Below are 15,555 nucleotides of genomic sequence, written 5' to 3'. Positions count from 1 at the left end.
TCTTACCCTATAGGTCCTATAGGTTCTCCTCTTACCCTATAGGTTCTCCTCTTACCCTATAGGTTCTTCTCTTACCCTATAGGTCCTATAGGTTCTCCTCTTACCCTATAGGTTCTTCTCTTACCCTATAGGTCCTATAGGTTCTCCTCTTACCCTATAGGTTCTTCTCTTACCCTATAGGTCCTATAGGTTCTCCTCTTACCCTATAGGTTCTTCTCTTACCCTATAGGTCCTATAGGTTATTCTCTTACCCTATAGGTCCTATAGGTTCTTCACTTACCCTATAGGTTCTCCTCTTACCCTATAGGTCCTATAGGTTCTCCTCTTACCCTATAGGTTCTCCTCTTACCCTATATGTCCTATAGGTTCTTCTCTTACCCTATAGGTCCTATAGGTTCTACTCTTACCCTATAGGTCCTATAGGTTCTCCTCTTACCCTATAGGTTCTTCTCTTACCCTATAGGTCCTATAGGTTCTCCTCTTACCCTATAGGTTCTCCTCTTACACTATATGTCCTATAGGTTCTTCTCTTACCCTATAGGTTCTCCTCTTACCTTATATGTCCTATAGGTTCTTCTCTTACCCTATAGGTCCTATAGGTTCTCCTCTTACCCTATAGGTTCTTCTCTTACCCTATAGGTCCTATAGGTTCTTCTCTTACGCTATATGTCCTATAGGTTCTTCTCTTACCCTATAGGTCCTATAGGTTCTCCTCTTACCCTATAGGTTCTTCTCTTACCCTATAGGTCATATAGGTTCTTCTCTTACCCTATAGGTCCTATAGGTTCTCCTCTTACCCTATATGTTCTATAGGTTCTTCTTACCCTATATGTCCTATAGGTTCTTCTCTTACCCTATAGGTCCTATAGGTTCTTCTCTTACCCTATAGGTCCTATAGGTTCTCCTCATACCCTATAGGTTCTTCTCTTACCCTATAGGTCCTATAGGTTCTTCTCTTACCCTATAGGTTCTTCTCTTACCCTATAGGTCCTATAGGTTCTTATCTTACCCTATAGGTCCTATAGGTTCTTCTCTTACCCTATAGGTCCTATAGGTTCTTCTCTTACCTATAGGTCCTATAGGTTCTTCTCTTACCCTATAGGTCCTATAGGTTCTTCTAAGACCCTATAGGTCCTATAGGTTCTCCTCTTACCCTATATGTTCTATAGGTTCTTCTCTTACCCTATAGGTCCTATAGGTTCTTCTCTTACCCTATAGGTCCTATAGGTTCTTCTCTTACCCTATAGGTTCTTCTCTTACCCTATATGTTCTATAGGTTCTTCTCTTACCCTATAGGTCCTATAGGTTCTTCTCTTACCCTATAGGTCCTATAGGTTCTTCTCTTACCCTATAGGTCCTATAGGTTCTTGTCTTACCCTATTGGTCCTATAGGTTCTCCTCTTACCCTATAGGTTCTTCTCTTACCCTATAGGTCCTATAGGTTCTCCTCTTACCCTATATGTCCTATAGGTTATTCTCTTACCCTATAGGTTCTCCTCTTACCCTATAGGTTCTCCTCTTACCCTATATGCCCTATAGGTTCTTCTCTTACCCTATAGGTTCTCCTCTTACCCTATAGGTTCTTCTCTTACCCTATAGGTCCTATAGGTTCTCCTTTACCCTATAGGTTCTCCTCTTACCCTATAGGTCCTATAGGTTCTCCTCTTACCCTATAGGTTCTCCTCTTACCCTATAGGTTCTTCTCTTACCCTATAGGTCCTATAGGTTCTCCTCTTACCCTATAGGTTCTTCTCTTACCCTATAGGTCCTATAGGTTCTCCTCTTACCCTATAGGTTCTTCTCTTACCCTATAGGTCCTATAGGTTATTCTCTTACCCTATAGGTCCTATAGGTTCTTCACTTACCCTATAGGTTCTCCTCTTACCCTATAGGTCCTATAGGTCCTCCTCTTACCCTATAGGTTCTCCTCTTACCCTATATGTCCTATAGGTTCTTCTCTTACCCTATAGGACCTATAGGTTCTACTCTTACCCTATAGGTCCTATAGGTTCTCCTCTTACCCTATAGGTTCTTCTCTTACCCTATAGGTCCTATAGGTTCTCCTCTTACACTATATGTCCTATAGGTTCTTCTCTTACCCTATAGGTCCTATAGGTTCTCCTCTTACCCTATAGGTTCTTCTCTTACCCTATAGGTCATATAGGTTCTTCTCTTACCCTATAGGTCCTATAGGTTCTCCTCTTACCCTATATGTTCTATAGGTTCTTCTCTTACCCTATATGTCCTATAGGTTCTTCTCTTACCCTATAGGTCCTATAGGTTATTCTCTTACCCTATAGGTCCTATAGGTTCTCCTCTTACCCTATAGGTTCTTCTCTTACCCTATAGGTCCTATAGGTTCTCCTCTTACCCTATAGGTTCTCCTCTTACCCTATAGGTCCTATAGGTTCTCCTCTTACCCTATAGGTTCTCCTCTTACCCTATAGGTTATTCTCTTACCCTATAGGTCCTATAGGTTCTCCTCTTACCCTATAGGTTCTTCTCTTACCCTATAGGTCCTATAGGTTCTCCTCTTACCCTATAGGTTCTTCTCTTACCCTATAGGTCCTATAGGTTCTCCTCTTACCCTATAGGTTCTTCTCTTACCCTATAGGTCCTATAGGTTATTCTCTTACCCTATAGGTCCAGTAGGTTCTTCACTTACCCTATAGGTTCTCCTCTACCCTATAGGTCCTATAGGTCCTCCTCTTACCCTATAGGTTCTCCTCTTACCCTATATGTCCTATAGGTTCTTCTCTTACCCTATAGGTCCTATAGGTTCTACTCTTACCCTATAGGTCCTATAGGTTCTCCTCTTACCCTATAGGTTCTTCTCTTACCCTATAGGTCCTATAGGTTCTCCTCTTACACTATATGTCCTATAGGTTCTTCTCTTACCCTATAGGTCCTATAGGTTCTCCTCTTACCCTATAGGTTCTTCTCTTACCCTATAGGTCATATAGGTTCTTCTCTTACCCTATAGGTCCTATAGGTTCTCCTCTTACCCTATATGTTCTATAGGTTCTTCTTTTACCCTATATGTCCTATAGGTTCTCTCTTACCCTATAGGTCCTATAGGTTATTCTCTTACCCTATATGTCCTATAGGTTCTTCTCTTACCCTATAGGTCCTATAGGTTCTTCTCTTACCCCTATAGGTCCTATAGGTTCTTCTCTTACCCTATAGGTCCTATAGGTTCTCCTCTCTACCCTATAGGTTCTTCTCTTACCCTATATGTCCTATAGGTTCTTCTCTTACCCTATAGGTCCTATAGGTTCTTCTCTTACCCTATATGTCCTATAGGTTCTTCTCTTACCCTATAGGTCCTATAGGTTCTTCTCTTACCCTATAGGTCCTATAGGTTCTTCTCTTACCCTATAGGTCCTATAGGTTCTCCTCTTACCCTATATGTTCTATAGGTTCTTCTCTTACCCTATAGGTCCTATAGGTTCTTCTCTTACCCTATAGGTCCTATAGGTTCTTCTCTTACCCTATAGGTTCTTCTCTTACCCTATATGTTCTATAGGTTCTTCTCTTACCCTATAGGTCCTATAGGTTCTTCTCTTACCCTATAGGTCCTATAGGTTCTTCTCTTACCCTATAGGTCCTATAGGTTCTTGTCTTACCCTATTGGTCCTATAGGTTCTCCTCTTACCCTATAGGTTCTTCTCTTACCCTATAGGTCCTATAGGTTCTCCTCTTGCATATATGTCCTATAGGTTATTCTCTTACCCTATAGGTTCTCCTCTTACCCTATAGGTTCTCCTCTTACCCTATATGTCCTATAGGTTCTTCTCTTACCCTATAGGTTCTCCTCTTACCCTATAGGTTCTTCTCTTACCCTATAGGTCCTATAGGTTCTCATCTTACCCTATAGGTTCTCCTCTTACCCTATAGGTCCTATAGGTTCTCCTCTTACCCTATAGGTTCTCCTCTTACCCTATAGGTTCGTCTCTTACCCTATAGGTCCTATAGGTTCTCCTCTTACCCTATAGGTTCTTCTCTTACCCTATAGGTCCTATAGGTTCTCCTCTTACCCTATAGGTTCTTCTCTTACCCTATAGGTCCTATATGTTATTCTCTAACCCTATAGGTCCTGTAGGTTCTTCACTTACCCTATAGGTTCTCCTCTTACCCTATAGGTCCTCCTCTTACCCTATAGGTTCTCCTCTTACCCTATATGTCCTATAGGTTCTTCTCTTACCCTATAGGTCCTATAGGTTCTATCTTACCCTATAGGTCCTATAGGTTCTCCTCTTACCCTATAGGTTATTCTCTTACCCTATAGGTCCTATAGGTTCTCCTCTTACCCTATAGGTTCTCCTCTTACACTATATGTCCTATAGGTTCTTCTCTTACCCTATAGGTTCTCCTCTTACCTTATATGTCCTATAGGTTCTTCTCTTACCCTATAGGTCCTATAGGTTCTCCTCTTACCCTATAGGTTCTTCTCTACCCTATAGGTCCTATAGGTTCTTCTCTTACCCTATAGGTCCTATAGACCCCTCTTACCCTATAGGTTCTTCTCTTACCCTATAGGTCCTATAGGTTATTCTCTTACCCTATAGGTCCTATAGGTTCTCCTCTTACCCTATAGGTTCTCCTCTTACCCTATAGGTCCTATAGGTTCTTCTCTTACCCTATAGGTCCTATAGGTTCTTCTCTTACCCTATAGGTCCTATAGGTTCTCCTCTTACCCTATAGGTTCTCCTCTTACACTATATGTCCTATAGGTTCTTCTCTTACCCTATATGTCCTATAGGTTCTTCTCTTACCCTATAGGTCCTATAGGTTCTCCTCTTACCCTATAGGTTATTCTCTTACCCTATAGGTCCTATAGGTTCTTCTCTTACCCTATAGGTTCTTCTCTTACCCTATAGGTCCTATAGGTTCTCCTCTTACCCTATAGGTTCTGCTCTTACCCTATAGGTCCTATAGGGTTAGATATGTAAGGTGACCAGGCATCAGGATATATGATAAACAGAGTAGCAGCAGCGTATAAGATGACTGTACGAGAGTGTGTGTAGAGACAGTATGAATGTGTGTTATCGTGTTGTGTGTGTGTGTGTGTGTGTGTGTGTGTGTGTGTGTGTGTGTGTGTGTGTGTGTGTGTGTGTGTGTGTGTGTGTGTGTGTGTGTGTGTGTGTGTGTGTGTGAGTGTGTGTTGGATTTTCAATGAGTGTGCGTGTGTATATTGGAGTGTCAATGAGAGTGTGTGTGAGTGTCTGAGTGTGTGTGTGTTAGAGTGTCAATTAGAGTGTGTGTGTGTGTGAGTGAGTTTCCATAGAGACAGTGCTAAAATACAAATAATATACAAGGGCCAATGCAGATTCTGGTAGACATTTTGTTATCTATTTAGCAGCCATTTTGTTAGCCATTTTGTTAGCCATTTGTTAGCTATTTTGCAGCCATTTTGTTAGCTATTTAAGCAGCCATTTTTGTTACCCATTATTTTTAGCCATTTTGTTAGCCATTTATTTTGTTAGCTATTTAGCAGTCTTGGGGATAGAAGCTCTTCATGAGCCAGTTGGTGTCAGTCTTGATGCTCCGGTACCTCTGGCCGTGCAGAAGCAAAAAGAACAGTATGGGTAACAACTTTCCGTCCCTGATATTGAGGTCCTGGATGACATGTAGCTCTGTACCAGTAATATACGGGGATGTCCACACCGCCCTGTGTAACGCCATGCGATCGAAGGCGGTGCAGTTATCATACCAAAGCAGTGACGCAGCCGGCCAAGATGCTCTCGATGGTGCATCTGTCGTGCCTTCTTCACAACTGTTTGTGTGGGTTGGACCATTTTAGTCATTTAGACATCCAGCACAGGACCACAGGGGCAGAACAACAGATTTTTGTTACCTTGTCAGCTCGTGGACCTTCCGGTTACTAGTCCAACGCTCTAACCGCAACAAGGACCCTGCCGCCCAATGTGTTGAGGGTCAATGTGACAGAGGTGATGTTGCCTACCCTCACCATCCGGGACCCGGCCCCAGGAAGTCCAGGTACCAGTTTCAGAGGGAGACGTTCAACATGAGGGTCCCAGCTTGGTGATGAGCTTGGAGGGGACTATGGTGTTGAACGCTGAGCTGTAGTCAATGAACAGCATTCATCACATGGGTATTCCACTTATCTAGGTGGGTGAGGCCAGTGTGGAGAGCAATTTTTTATTTTACCAGGCAAGTCAGTTAAGAACAAATTCTTATTTTCTTATTTTCAACAAAGCGGCCTGCTCAGGGGCAGAACAACATGTTTTGTACCTTGTCAGCGCGGGGTTTTGAACTTGCAACCTTCCGGTTACTAGTCCAACGGTCTAACCACTAGGCTACCCTGCCGCCCCATGGTTCATTTGAGATTTCGTGCGTCATCTGTTGGGGTCTGGGATGATGACGTTGATGTGAGTGCTACAGGGCAGTAAGTCATTGTGGTAGGTAGCCTCAGTGTTCTTGGGAAACAGGATGGTGGTCAGCTTGAGCATTACTGCGTTTCCTCTTGGACAGCCTGAAAATCGTCTTGAATTTGGTCTGGGGACTTCTGGACCCCACAAGAAAAAGCCCCCCAGAAAACACACACACACACACACACACACACACACACACACACACACACACACACACACACACACACACACACACACGCACACACACACACACACACACACACACACACACGCACACACACACACACACACACACACACACACACACACACTGTACCTGAGTCTTATTTTAGTCTGACACGTACAGTCACACAGACAGCTCAATGTGCTGCCGGCAGAGAGGGAAGGAGGGAGAGATAGAAGGAGGGAGAGATAGATGGAGAATGGAGGAAAGGAGGGAGGGTGAGAGAGATGGAGAATGGAGGGAAGGAAGGAGGGAGAGAGAGATGGAGAATGGAGGGAAGGAAGGAGGAGAGAGAGATGGAGAATGGAGGGAAGGAAGGAGGGAGAGAGATGGAGAATGGAGGGAAGGAAGGAGGGAGAGAGAGATGGAGAATGGAGGGAAGGAGGGAGAGAGAGATGGAGAATGGAGGGAAGGAAGGAGTGAGAGATAGATGGAGAATGGAGGGAAGGAGGGAGGGAGAGAGAGATGGAGGGAAGGAAGGAGGGAGAGAGATGGAGAATGGAGGGAGAGAAGGGAGGGAGAGATGGAGAATGGAGGAGAGATGGAGAATGGAGGGAAGGAAGGAGGGAGAGAGAGATGGAGAATGGAGGGAAGGATGGAGGGAGAGATAGATGGAGAATGGATGGAGAGATTGAGAATGGAGAGATGGAGAATGGAGGGAAGGAAGGAGTGAGAGATAGATGGAGAATGGAGGGAAGGAGGGAGGGAGAGAGAGATGGAGGGAAGGAAGGAGGGAGAGAGATGGAGAATGGAGGGAGAGAAGGAAGGAGGGAGAGATGGAGAATGGAGGGAGAGATGGAGAATGGAGGGAAGGAAGGAGGGAGAGAGATGGAGGGAGGGAAGGAGGGAGGGAGAGATAGATGGAGAATGGATGGAGAGATTGAGAATGGAGAGATGGAGAATGGAGGGAAGGAAGGAGGGAGAGATAGATGGAGAATGGAGGGAAGGAGGGAGGGAGAGAGAGATGGAGGGAGGGAAGGAGGGAGGAGAGATAGATGGAGAATGGATGGAGAGATTGAGAATGGAGAGATGGAGAATGGAGGGAAGGAAGGAGTGAGAGATAGATGGAGAATGGAGGGAAGGAGGGAGGGAGAGAGATGGAGGGAAGGAAGGAGGGAGAGAGATGGAGAATGGAGGGAGAGAAGGGAGGGAGAGATGGAGAATGGAGGGAGAGATGGAGAATGGAGGGAAGGAAGGAGGGAGAGATAGATGGAGAATGGAGGGAAGGAGGGAGGGAGAGAGAGATGGAGGGAAGGAAGGAGGGAGAGAGATGGAGAATGGAGGGAGAGAAGGGAGGGAGAGATGGAGAATGGAGGGAGAGATGGAGAATGGAGGGAAGGAAGGAGGGAGAGATAGATGGAGGGAGGGAAGGAGGGAGGGAGAGATAGATGGAGAATGGATGGAGAGATTGAGAATGGAGATGGGAGAATGGAGGGAAGGAAGGAGGGAGAGATAGATGGAGAATGGAGGGAAGGAGGGAGGGAGAGAGAGATGGAGGGAGGGAAGGAGGGAGGGAGAGATAGATGGAGAATGGATGGAGAGATTGAGAATGGAGAGATGGAGAATGGAGGGAAGGAAGGAGGGAGAGATAGATGGAGAATGGAGGGAAGGAGGGAGGAGAGAGAGATGGAGAATGGAGGGAAGGAAGGAGAGAGATGGAGAATGGAGGGAGAGATGGAGAATGGAGGGAAGGAAGGAGGGAGAGATAGATGGAGGGAGGGAAGGAGGGAGGGAGAGATAGATGGAGAATGGATGGAGAGATTGAGAATGGAGAGATGGAGAATGGAGGGAAGGAAGGAGGGAGAGATAGATGGAGAATGGAGGGAAGGAAGGAGGAGGGAGAATGGAGGGAAGGAGGGAGGGAGAGAGAGATGGAGAATGGAGGGAAGGAGGGAGGAGAGAGAGATGGAGAATGGAGGGAAGGAGGGAGGGGAGAGAGATGGAGAATGGAGGGAAGGAAGGAGAGAGGGAGAATGGAGGGAAGGAAGGAAGGAGCTGGAGAATGGATGGAGAGAAGGCTTTATTCGGTTAGCTCTTTAGTAGGCCCTGCCTCCCTGCAGCCCCGACAACCCGACTCAACAACGCCCACTCATGCATGATTAGAGAAATATTTCCCTCCCGCCATCCTTCCCTCCTACCTTTTGTTCTGTAGAATATAAAGCAGAGGGGTGAAGTGAAGATAAACTGACGCTTTTACTGTGGTTTTCACTTAAAAAATAAAATCAAATCAAATCACATTTTATTTGTCACATACACATGGTTAGCAGATGTTAATGCGAGTGTAGCGAAATGCTTGTGCTTCTAGTTCGAAAATGCAGTAATAACCAACAAGTAATCTAACTAACAATTCCAAAACTACTGTCTTATACACAGTGTAAGGGGATAAGGAATATGTACATAAGGATATATGAATGAGTGATGGTACAGAGCAGCATAGGCAAGATACAGTAGATGGTATCGAGTACAGTATATACATATAAGATGAGTATGTAAACGAAGTGGCATAGTTAAAGTGGCTAGTGATACATGTATTACATAAGGATGCAGTCGATGATATAGAGTACAGTATATACGTATGCATATGAGATGAATAATGTAGGGTAAGTAACATTATATAAGGTAGCATAAAATGTGTCCCAAATGGCACCCTATTCCTATTTAGTATGAAAGGTACCGTCCCTTGTTCTTTCTTCCTTTATTTCACTCTCTCTCCCGTTTGCTGTCGAGGAGTTGAGGAGAATTGCTTTTACCATGTTTCAGGGAGACAAGGCTTGCCAGAGGGAGGGAGGGTGGTAGCCACCCACGCTAAATGAACACTAACATCACAGAACGAGAACAAGAACACCATTCTTCACCCCAGAACTCTCACTTACAGTATATCATGTGTACTGTGTTTATAGCTGTCTGTGTTGAAGGTCCAGAGTTCCAGAGTTCCAGAGTTCTAGAGTTCTAGAGTTCAAGACTACTGGGTTTTAGAAAGGGGAAATCTATACAGGACTCTAACTGGGTTGAAATGCACAGTATTAAATGTGTTGGAATGACAAACACTGAGTCTACAAAACATGCTCTTTCCATTACATAGACTAACTAGGTGAATCCATCCCTTATTGATGTCACTTTTTAAATCTACTTTAATCAGTGCAGATGAAGGTTTGGAGATTAAAGGTTAAAAAAATGTTGTTTTTTTAAAAGCTTTGAGACATGGACCCAGCATCCCTGTGGAGTCAATATGGACCTGGCATCCCTGTGGAGTCAACATGGACCCGGCATCCCTGTGGAGTCCACATGGACCCGGCATCCCTGTGGAGTCACATGGACCCGGCATCCCTGTGGAGTCAACATGGACCCGGTATCCCTGTGGAGTCAACATGGACCCAGCATCCCTGTGGAGTCAACATGGACCCGGTATCCCTGTGGAGTCAACATGGAGCCAGCATCCCTGTGGAGTCAACATGGACCCAGCATCCCTGTGGAGTCAACATGGACCCGGCATCCCTGTGGAGTCAACATGGACCCAGCATCCCTGTGGAGTCAACATGGACCCAGCATCCCTGTGGAGTCAACATGGACCCAGCATCCCTGTGGAGTCAACATGGACCCAGCATCCCTGTGGAGTCAACATGGACCCAGCATCCCTGTGGAGTCAACATGGACCCAGCATCCCTGTGGAGTCAACATGGACCCAGCATCCCTGTGGAGTCAACATGGACCCAGCATCCCTCTGAGTCAACATGGGACCAGCATCCCTGTGGATTCAACATGGACCCGGCATCCCTGTGGATTCAACATGGACCCAGCATCCCTGTGGAGTCAACATGGGACCAGCATCCCTGTGGAGTCAACATGGACCCAGCATCCCTGTGGAGTCCACATGGACCCAGCATCCCTGTGGAGTCAACATGGACCCAACATCCCTGTGGAGTCAACATGGATCCAGCATCCCTGTGGAGTCAACATGGACCCAGCATCCCTGTGGAGTCAACATGGACCCAACATCCCTGTGGAGTCAACATGGATCCAGCATCCCTGTGGAGTCAACATGGACCCAGCATCCCTGTGGATTCAACATTTGCCCAGCATCCCTGTGGAGTCAACATGGACCCGGTATCCCTGTGGAGTCAACATGGACCCAACATCCCTGTGGAGTCAACATGGACCCAGCATCCCTGTGGAGTCAACATGGACCCAGCATCCCTGTGGAGTCAACATGGACCCAGCATCCCTCTGGAGTCAACATGGGACCAGCATCCCTGTGGATTCAACATGGACCCGGCATCCCTGTGGATTCAACATGGACCCGGTATCCCTGTGGAGTCAACATGGGACCAGCATCCTGTGGAGTCAACATGGACCCAGCATCCCTGTGGAGTCCACATGGACACAGCATCCCTGTGGAGTCAACATGGACCCAACATCCCTGTGGAGTCAACATGGATCCAGCATCCCTGTGGAGTCAACATGGACCCAGCATCCCTGTGGAGTCAACATGGACCCAACATCCCTGTGGAGTCAACATGGATCCAGCATCCCTGTGGAGTCAACATGGACCCAGCATCCCTGTGGATTCAACATTTGCCCAGCATCCCTGTGGAGTCAACATGGACCCAGCATCCCTCTGGAGTCAACATGGACCCAGCATCCCTCTGGAGTCAACATGGACCCAGCATCCCTCTGGAGTCAACATGGGACCAGCATCCCTCTGGAGTCAACATGGACCCGGCATCCCTGTGGAGTCAACATGGGACCAGCATCCCTGTGGAGTCAACATGGGACCAGCATCTCTATGGAGTCAACATGGACCCAGCATCCCTGTGGAGTCAACATGGACCCAGCATCCCTGTGGAGTCAACATGGACCCAGCATCCCTGTGGAGTCAACATGGGACCAGCATCTCTATGGAGTCAACATGGACCCGGCATCCCTGTGGAGTCAACATGGACCCAGCATCCCTGTGGATTCAACATGGACCCAGCATCTCTATGGAGTCAACATGGACCCGGTATCCCTGTGGAGTCAACATGGACCCGGCATCCCTGTGGAGTCAACATGGACCCGGTATCCCTGTAGAGTCAACATGGACCCAGCATCCCTGTGGAGTCAACATGGATCCAGCATCCCTGTGGAGTCAACATGGACCCGGCATCCCTGTGGAGTCAACATGGACCCAGCATCCCTGTGGATTCAACATGGGACCAGCATCCCTGTGGAGTCCACATGGACCCGGCATCCCTGTGGAGTCAACATGGACCCAGCATCCCTGTGGATTCAACATGGGACCAGCATCCCTGTGGAGTCAACATGGACCCGGCATCCCTGTGGAGTCAACATGGACCCAGCATCCCTGTGGATTCAACATGGGACCAGCATCCCTGTGGAGTCAACATGGACCCGGCATCCCTGTGGAGTCAACATGGACCCAGCATCCCTGTGGATTCAACATGGACCCAGCATCCCTGTGGAGTCAACATGGACCCAGCATCCCTGTGGAGTCAACATGGACACAGCATCCCTGTGGAGTCAACATGGACCCGGCATCCCTGTGGAGTCAACATGGACCCGGCATCCCTGTGGAGTCAACATGGACCCGGTATCCCTGTGGAGTCAACATGGACCCAGCATCCCTGTGGAGTCAACATGGACCTGGCATCCCTGTGGAGTCAACATGGACCCAGCATCCCTGTGGAGTCAACATGGACCTGGCATCCCTGTGGAGTCAACATGGACCCAGTATCCCTGTGGAGTCCACATGGACCCAGCATCCCTGTGGAGTCAACATGGACCCGGTATCCCTCTGGAGTCCACATGGACCCGGCATCCCTGTGGAGTCAACATGGACCCGGCATCCCTGTGGAGTCCACATGGACCCAGCATCCCTGTGGAGTCAACATGGACCCGGTATCCCTGTGGAGTCCACATGGACCCAGCATCCCTGTGGAGTCAACATGGACCCGGTATCCCTGTGGAGTCCACATGGACCTGGCATCCCTGTGGAGTCAACATGGACCCGGCATCCCTGTGGAGTCAACATGGACCCAGTATCCCTGTGGAGTCAACATGGACCCGGCATCCCTGTGGAGTCCACATGGACCCGGCATCCCTCTGGAGTCACATGGACACAGCATCCCTGTGGAGTCAACGTGGACCCAGCATCCCTGTGGAGTCAACGTGGACCCAGCATCCCTGTGGAGTCAACATGGACCCGGCATCCCTGTGGAGTCAACATGGAGCCAGCATCCCTGTGGAGTCAACATGGACCCAGCATCCCTGTGGAGTCAACATGGGACCAGCATCCCTGTGGAGTCAACATGGACCCAGCATCCCAGTGGAGGCCACATGGGACCACATCCCTCTGGAGTCAACATGGGACCAGCATCCCTCTGGAGTCAACATGGGACCAGCATCTCCATGGAGTCAACATGGGACCAGCATCCCTCTGGAGTCAACATGGGACCAGCATCCCTCTGGAGTCAACATGGGACCAGCATCTCTATGGAGTCAACATGGGACCAGCATCCCTCTGGAGTCAACATGGGACCAGCATCTCTATGGAGTCAACATGGGACCAGCATCTCTTGGAGTCAACATGGGACCAGCATCCCTCTGGAGTCAACATGGGACCAGCATCCCTCTGGAGTCAACATGGGACCAGCATCTCTATGGAGTCAACATGGGACCAGCATCTCTATGGAGTCAACATGGGACCAGCATCCCTCTGGAGTCAACATGGGACCACATCCCTCTGGAGTCAACCATGGACCCAACATCCCTGTGGAGTCAACATTTAATTTTTTTATTTTTTTATTTCACTTTTATTTAACCAGGTAGGCTAGTTGAGAACAAGTTCTCATTTGCAACTGCGACCTGGCCAAGATAAAGCATAGCAGTGTGAACAGACAACACAGAGTTACACATGGAGTAAACAATTAACAAGTCAATAACACAGTAGAAAAAAAGGGGAGTTTATATACAATGTGTGCAAAAGGCATGAGGAGGTAGGGGAATAATTACAATATTGCAGATTAACACTGGAGTGATAAATGATCAGATGATCATGTACAGGTGGAGATATTGGTGTGCAAAAGAGCAGAAAATTAAATAAATAAAAACTGTGGGGATGAGGTAGGTGAAAATGGGTGGGCTATTTACCAATAGATTATGTACAGCTGCAGCGATCGGTTAACTGCTCAGACAGCTGATGTTTGAAGTTGGTGAGGGAGATAAAAGTCTCCAACTTCAGCGATTTTTGCAATTCGTTCCAGTCACAGGCAGCAGAGTACTGGAACGAAAGGCGGCCGAATGAGGTGTTGGCTTTAGGGATGATCAGTGAGATACACCTGCTGGAGCGCGTGCTACGGATGGGTGTTGCCATCGTGACCAGTGAACTGAGATAAGGCGGAGCTTTACCTAGCATGGCCTTGTAGATGACCTGGAGCCAGTGGGTCTGGCGACGAATATGTAGCGAGGGCCAGCCGACTAGAGCATACAAGTCGCAGTGGTGGGTGGTATAAGGTGCTTTAGTGACAAAACGGATGGCACTGTGATAAACTGCATCCAGTTTGCTGAGTAGAGTGTTGGAAGCCATTTTGTAGATGACATCGCTGAAGTCGAGGATCGGTAGGAGAGTCAGTTTTACTAGGGTAAGCTTGGCAGCGTGAGTGAAGGAGGCTTTGTTGCGGAATAGAAAGCCGACTCTTGATTTGATTTTCGATTGGAGATGTTTGATATGGGTCTGGAAGGAGAGTTTGCAGTCTAGCCAGACACCTAGGTACTTATAGGTGTCCACATATTCAAGGTCGGAACCATCCAGTGTGGTGATGCTAGTCGGGCATGCGGGTGCAGGCAGCGATCGGTTGAAAAGCATGCATTTGGTTTTACTAGCGTTTAAGAGCAGTTGGAGGCCACGGAAGGAGTGTTGTATGGCATTGAAGCTCGTTTGGAGGTTAGATAGCACAGTGTCCAATGACGGGCCGAAAGTATATAGAATGGTGTCGTCTGCGTAGAGGTGGATCAGGGAATCGCCCGCAGCAAGACCAACATCATTGATATATACAGAGAAAAGAGTCGGCCCAAGAATTGAACCCTGTGGCACCCCCATAGAGACTGCCAGAGGACCGGATAGCATGCCCTCCGATTTGACACACTGAACTCTGTCTGCAAAGTAATTGGTGAACCAGGCAAGGCAGTCATCCGAAAAACCGAGGCTACTGAGTCTGCCGATAAGAATCTGGTGATTGAAAGAGTCGAAAGCCTTGGCAAGGTCAATGAAGACGGCTGCACAGTACTGTCTTTTATCGATGGCGGTTATGATGTCGTTTAGTACCTTGAGTGTGGCTGAGGTGCACCCGTGACCGGCTCGGAAACCAGATTGCATAGCGGAGAAGGTACGGTGGGATTCGAGATGGTCAGTGACCTGTTTGTTGACTTGGCTTTCGAAGACCTTAGATAGGCAGGGCAGAATGGATATAGGTCTGTAACAGTTTGGGTCCAGGGTGTCTCCCCTTTGAAGAGGGGGATGACTGCAGCAGCTTTCCAATCCTTGGGGATCTCAGACGATATGAAAGAGAGGTTGAACAGGCTGGTAATAGGGGTTGCGACAATGGTGGTGGATATTCTTCAAGGAATACCTAGGATTTCATGTAATCCCCAGCATCCCAAGATTTAGATGCAAGTGGCTGTTCCACTGGTTGTCATGTGTATGCACCAGCATCGCCTGATAAGAGCGTCTGCTAAATGACTTAAATGTAAATGACTTAAATGGATAGTTTCATAGTTTCATGGACCCAGCATCCCTGTGGAGTCAACATGGAACCAGCATCCCTGTGGAACGCTTTGTAGAGTCGACATGGACCCAGCATCCCTGTGGAACGCTTTGTAGAGTCGACATGGACCCAGCATCCCTGTGGAACGCTTTGTAGAGTCGACATGGACCCAGCATCC

At 47.7% G+C, this 15,555-nt stretch overlaps 1 long non-coding RNA gene across 1 annotated transcript in view; it reads left to right on the top strand.

The window, feature by feature from the left end:
- The window catches only part of LOC127916314 (uncharacterized), a 3,823-nt gene extending 1 nt beyond the window's left edge, over positions 1–3,822 (top strand). The window contains exons 1-3 of the long non-coding RNA XR_008094332.1: positions 1–62; positions 1,511–1,579; positions 3,760–3,822. The exon at positions 1–62 is cut by the window's left edge and continues 1 nt beyond it. This is a non-coding gene — a long non-coding RNA (uncharacterized LOC127916314). The remainder of the gene's footprint in view (positions 63–1,510; positions 1,580–3,759) is intronic.
- Positions 3,823–15,555: the final 11,733 nt, after the last annotated feature.

This window comes from Oncorhynchus keta, chromosome 35 (genome assembly GCF_023373465.1).
Source record: "Oncorhynchus keta strain PuntledgeMale-10-30-2019 chromosome 35, Oket_V2, whole genome shotgun sequence".
Lineage (NCBI taxonomy): Eukaryota > Metazoa > Chordata > Actinopteri > Salmoniformes > Salmonidae > Oncorhynchus > Oncorhynchus keta.
This window is presented reverse-complemented; position numbering and strand designations above follow the sequence as displayed.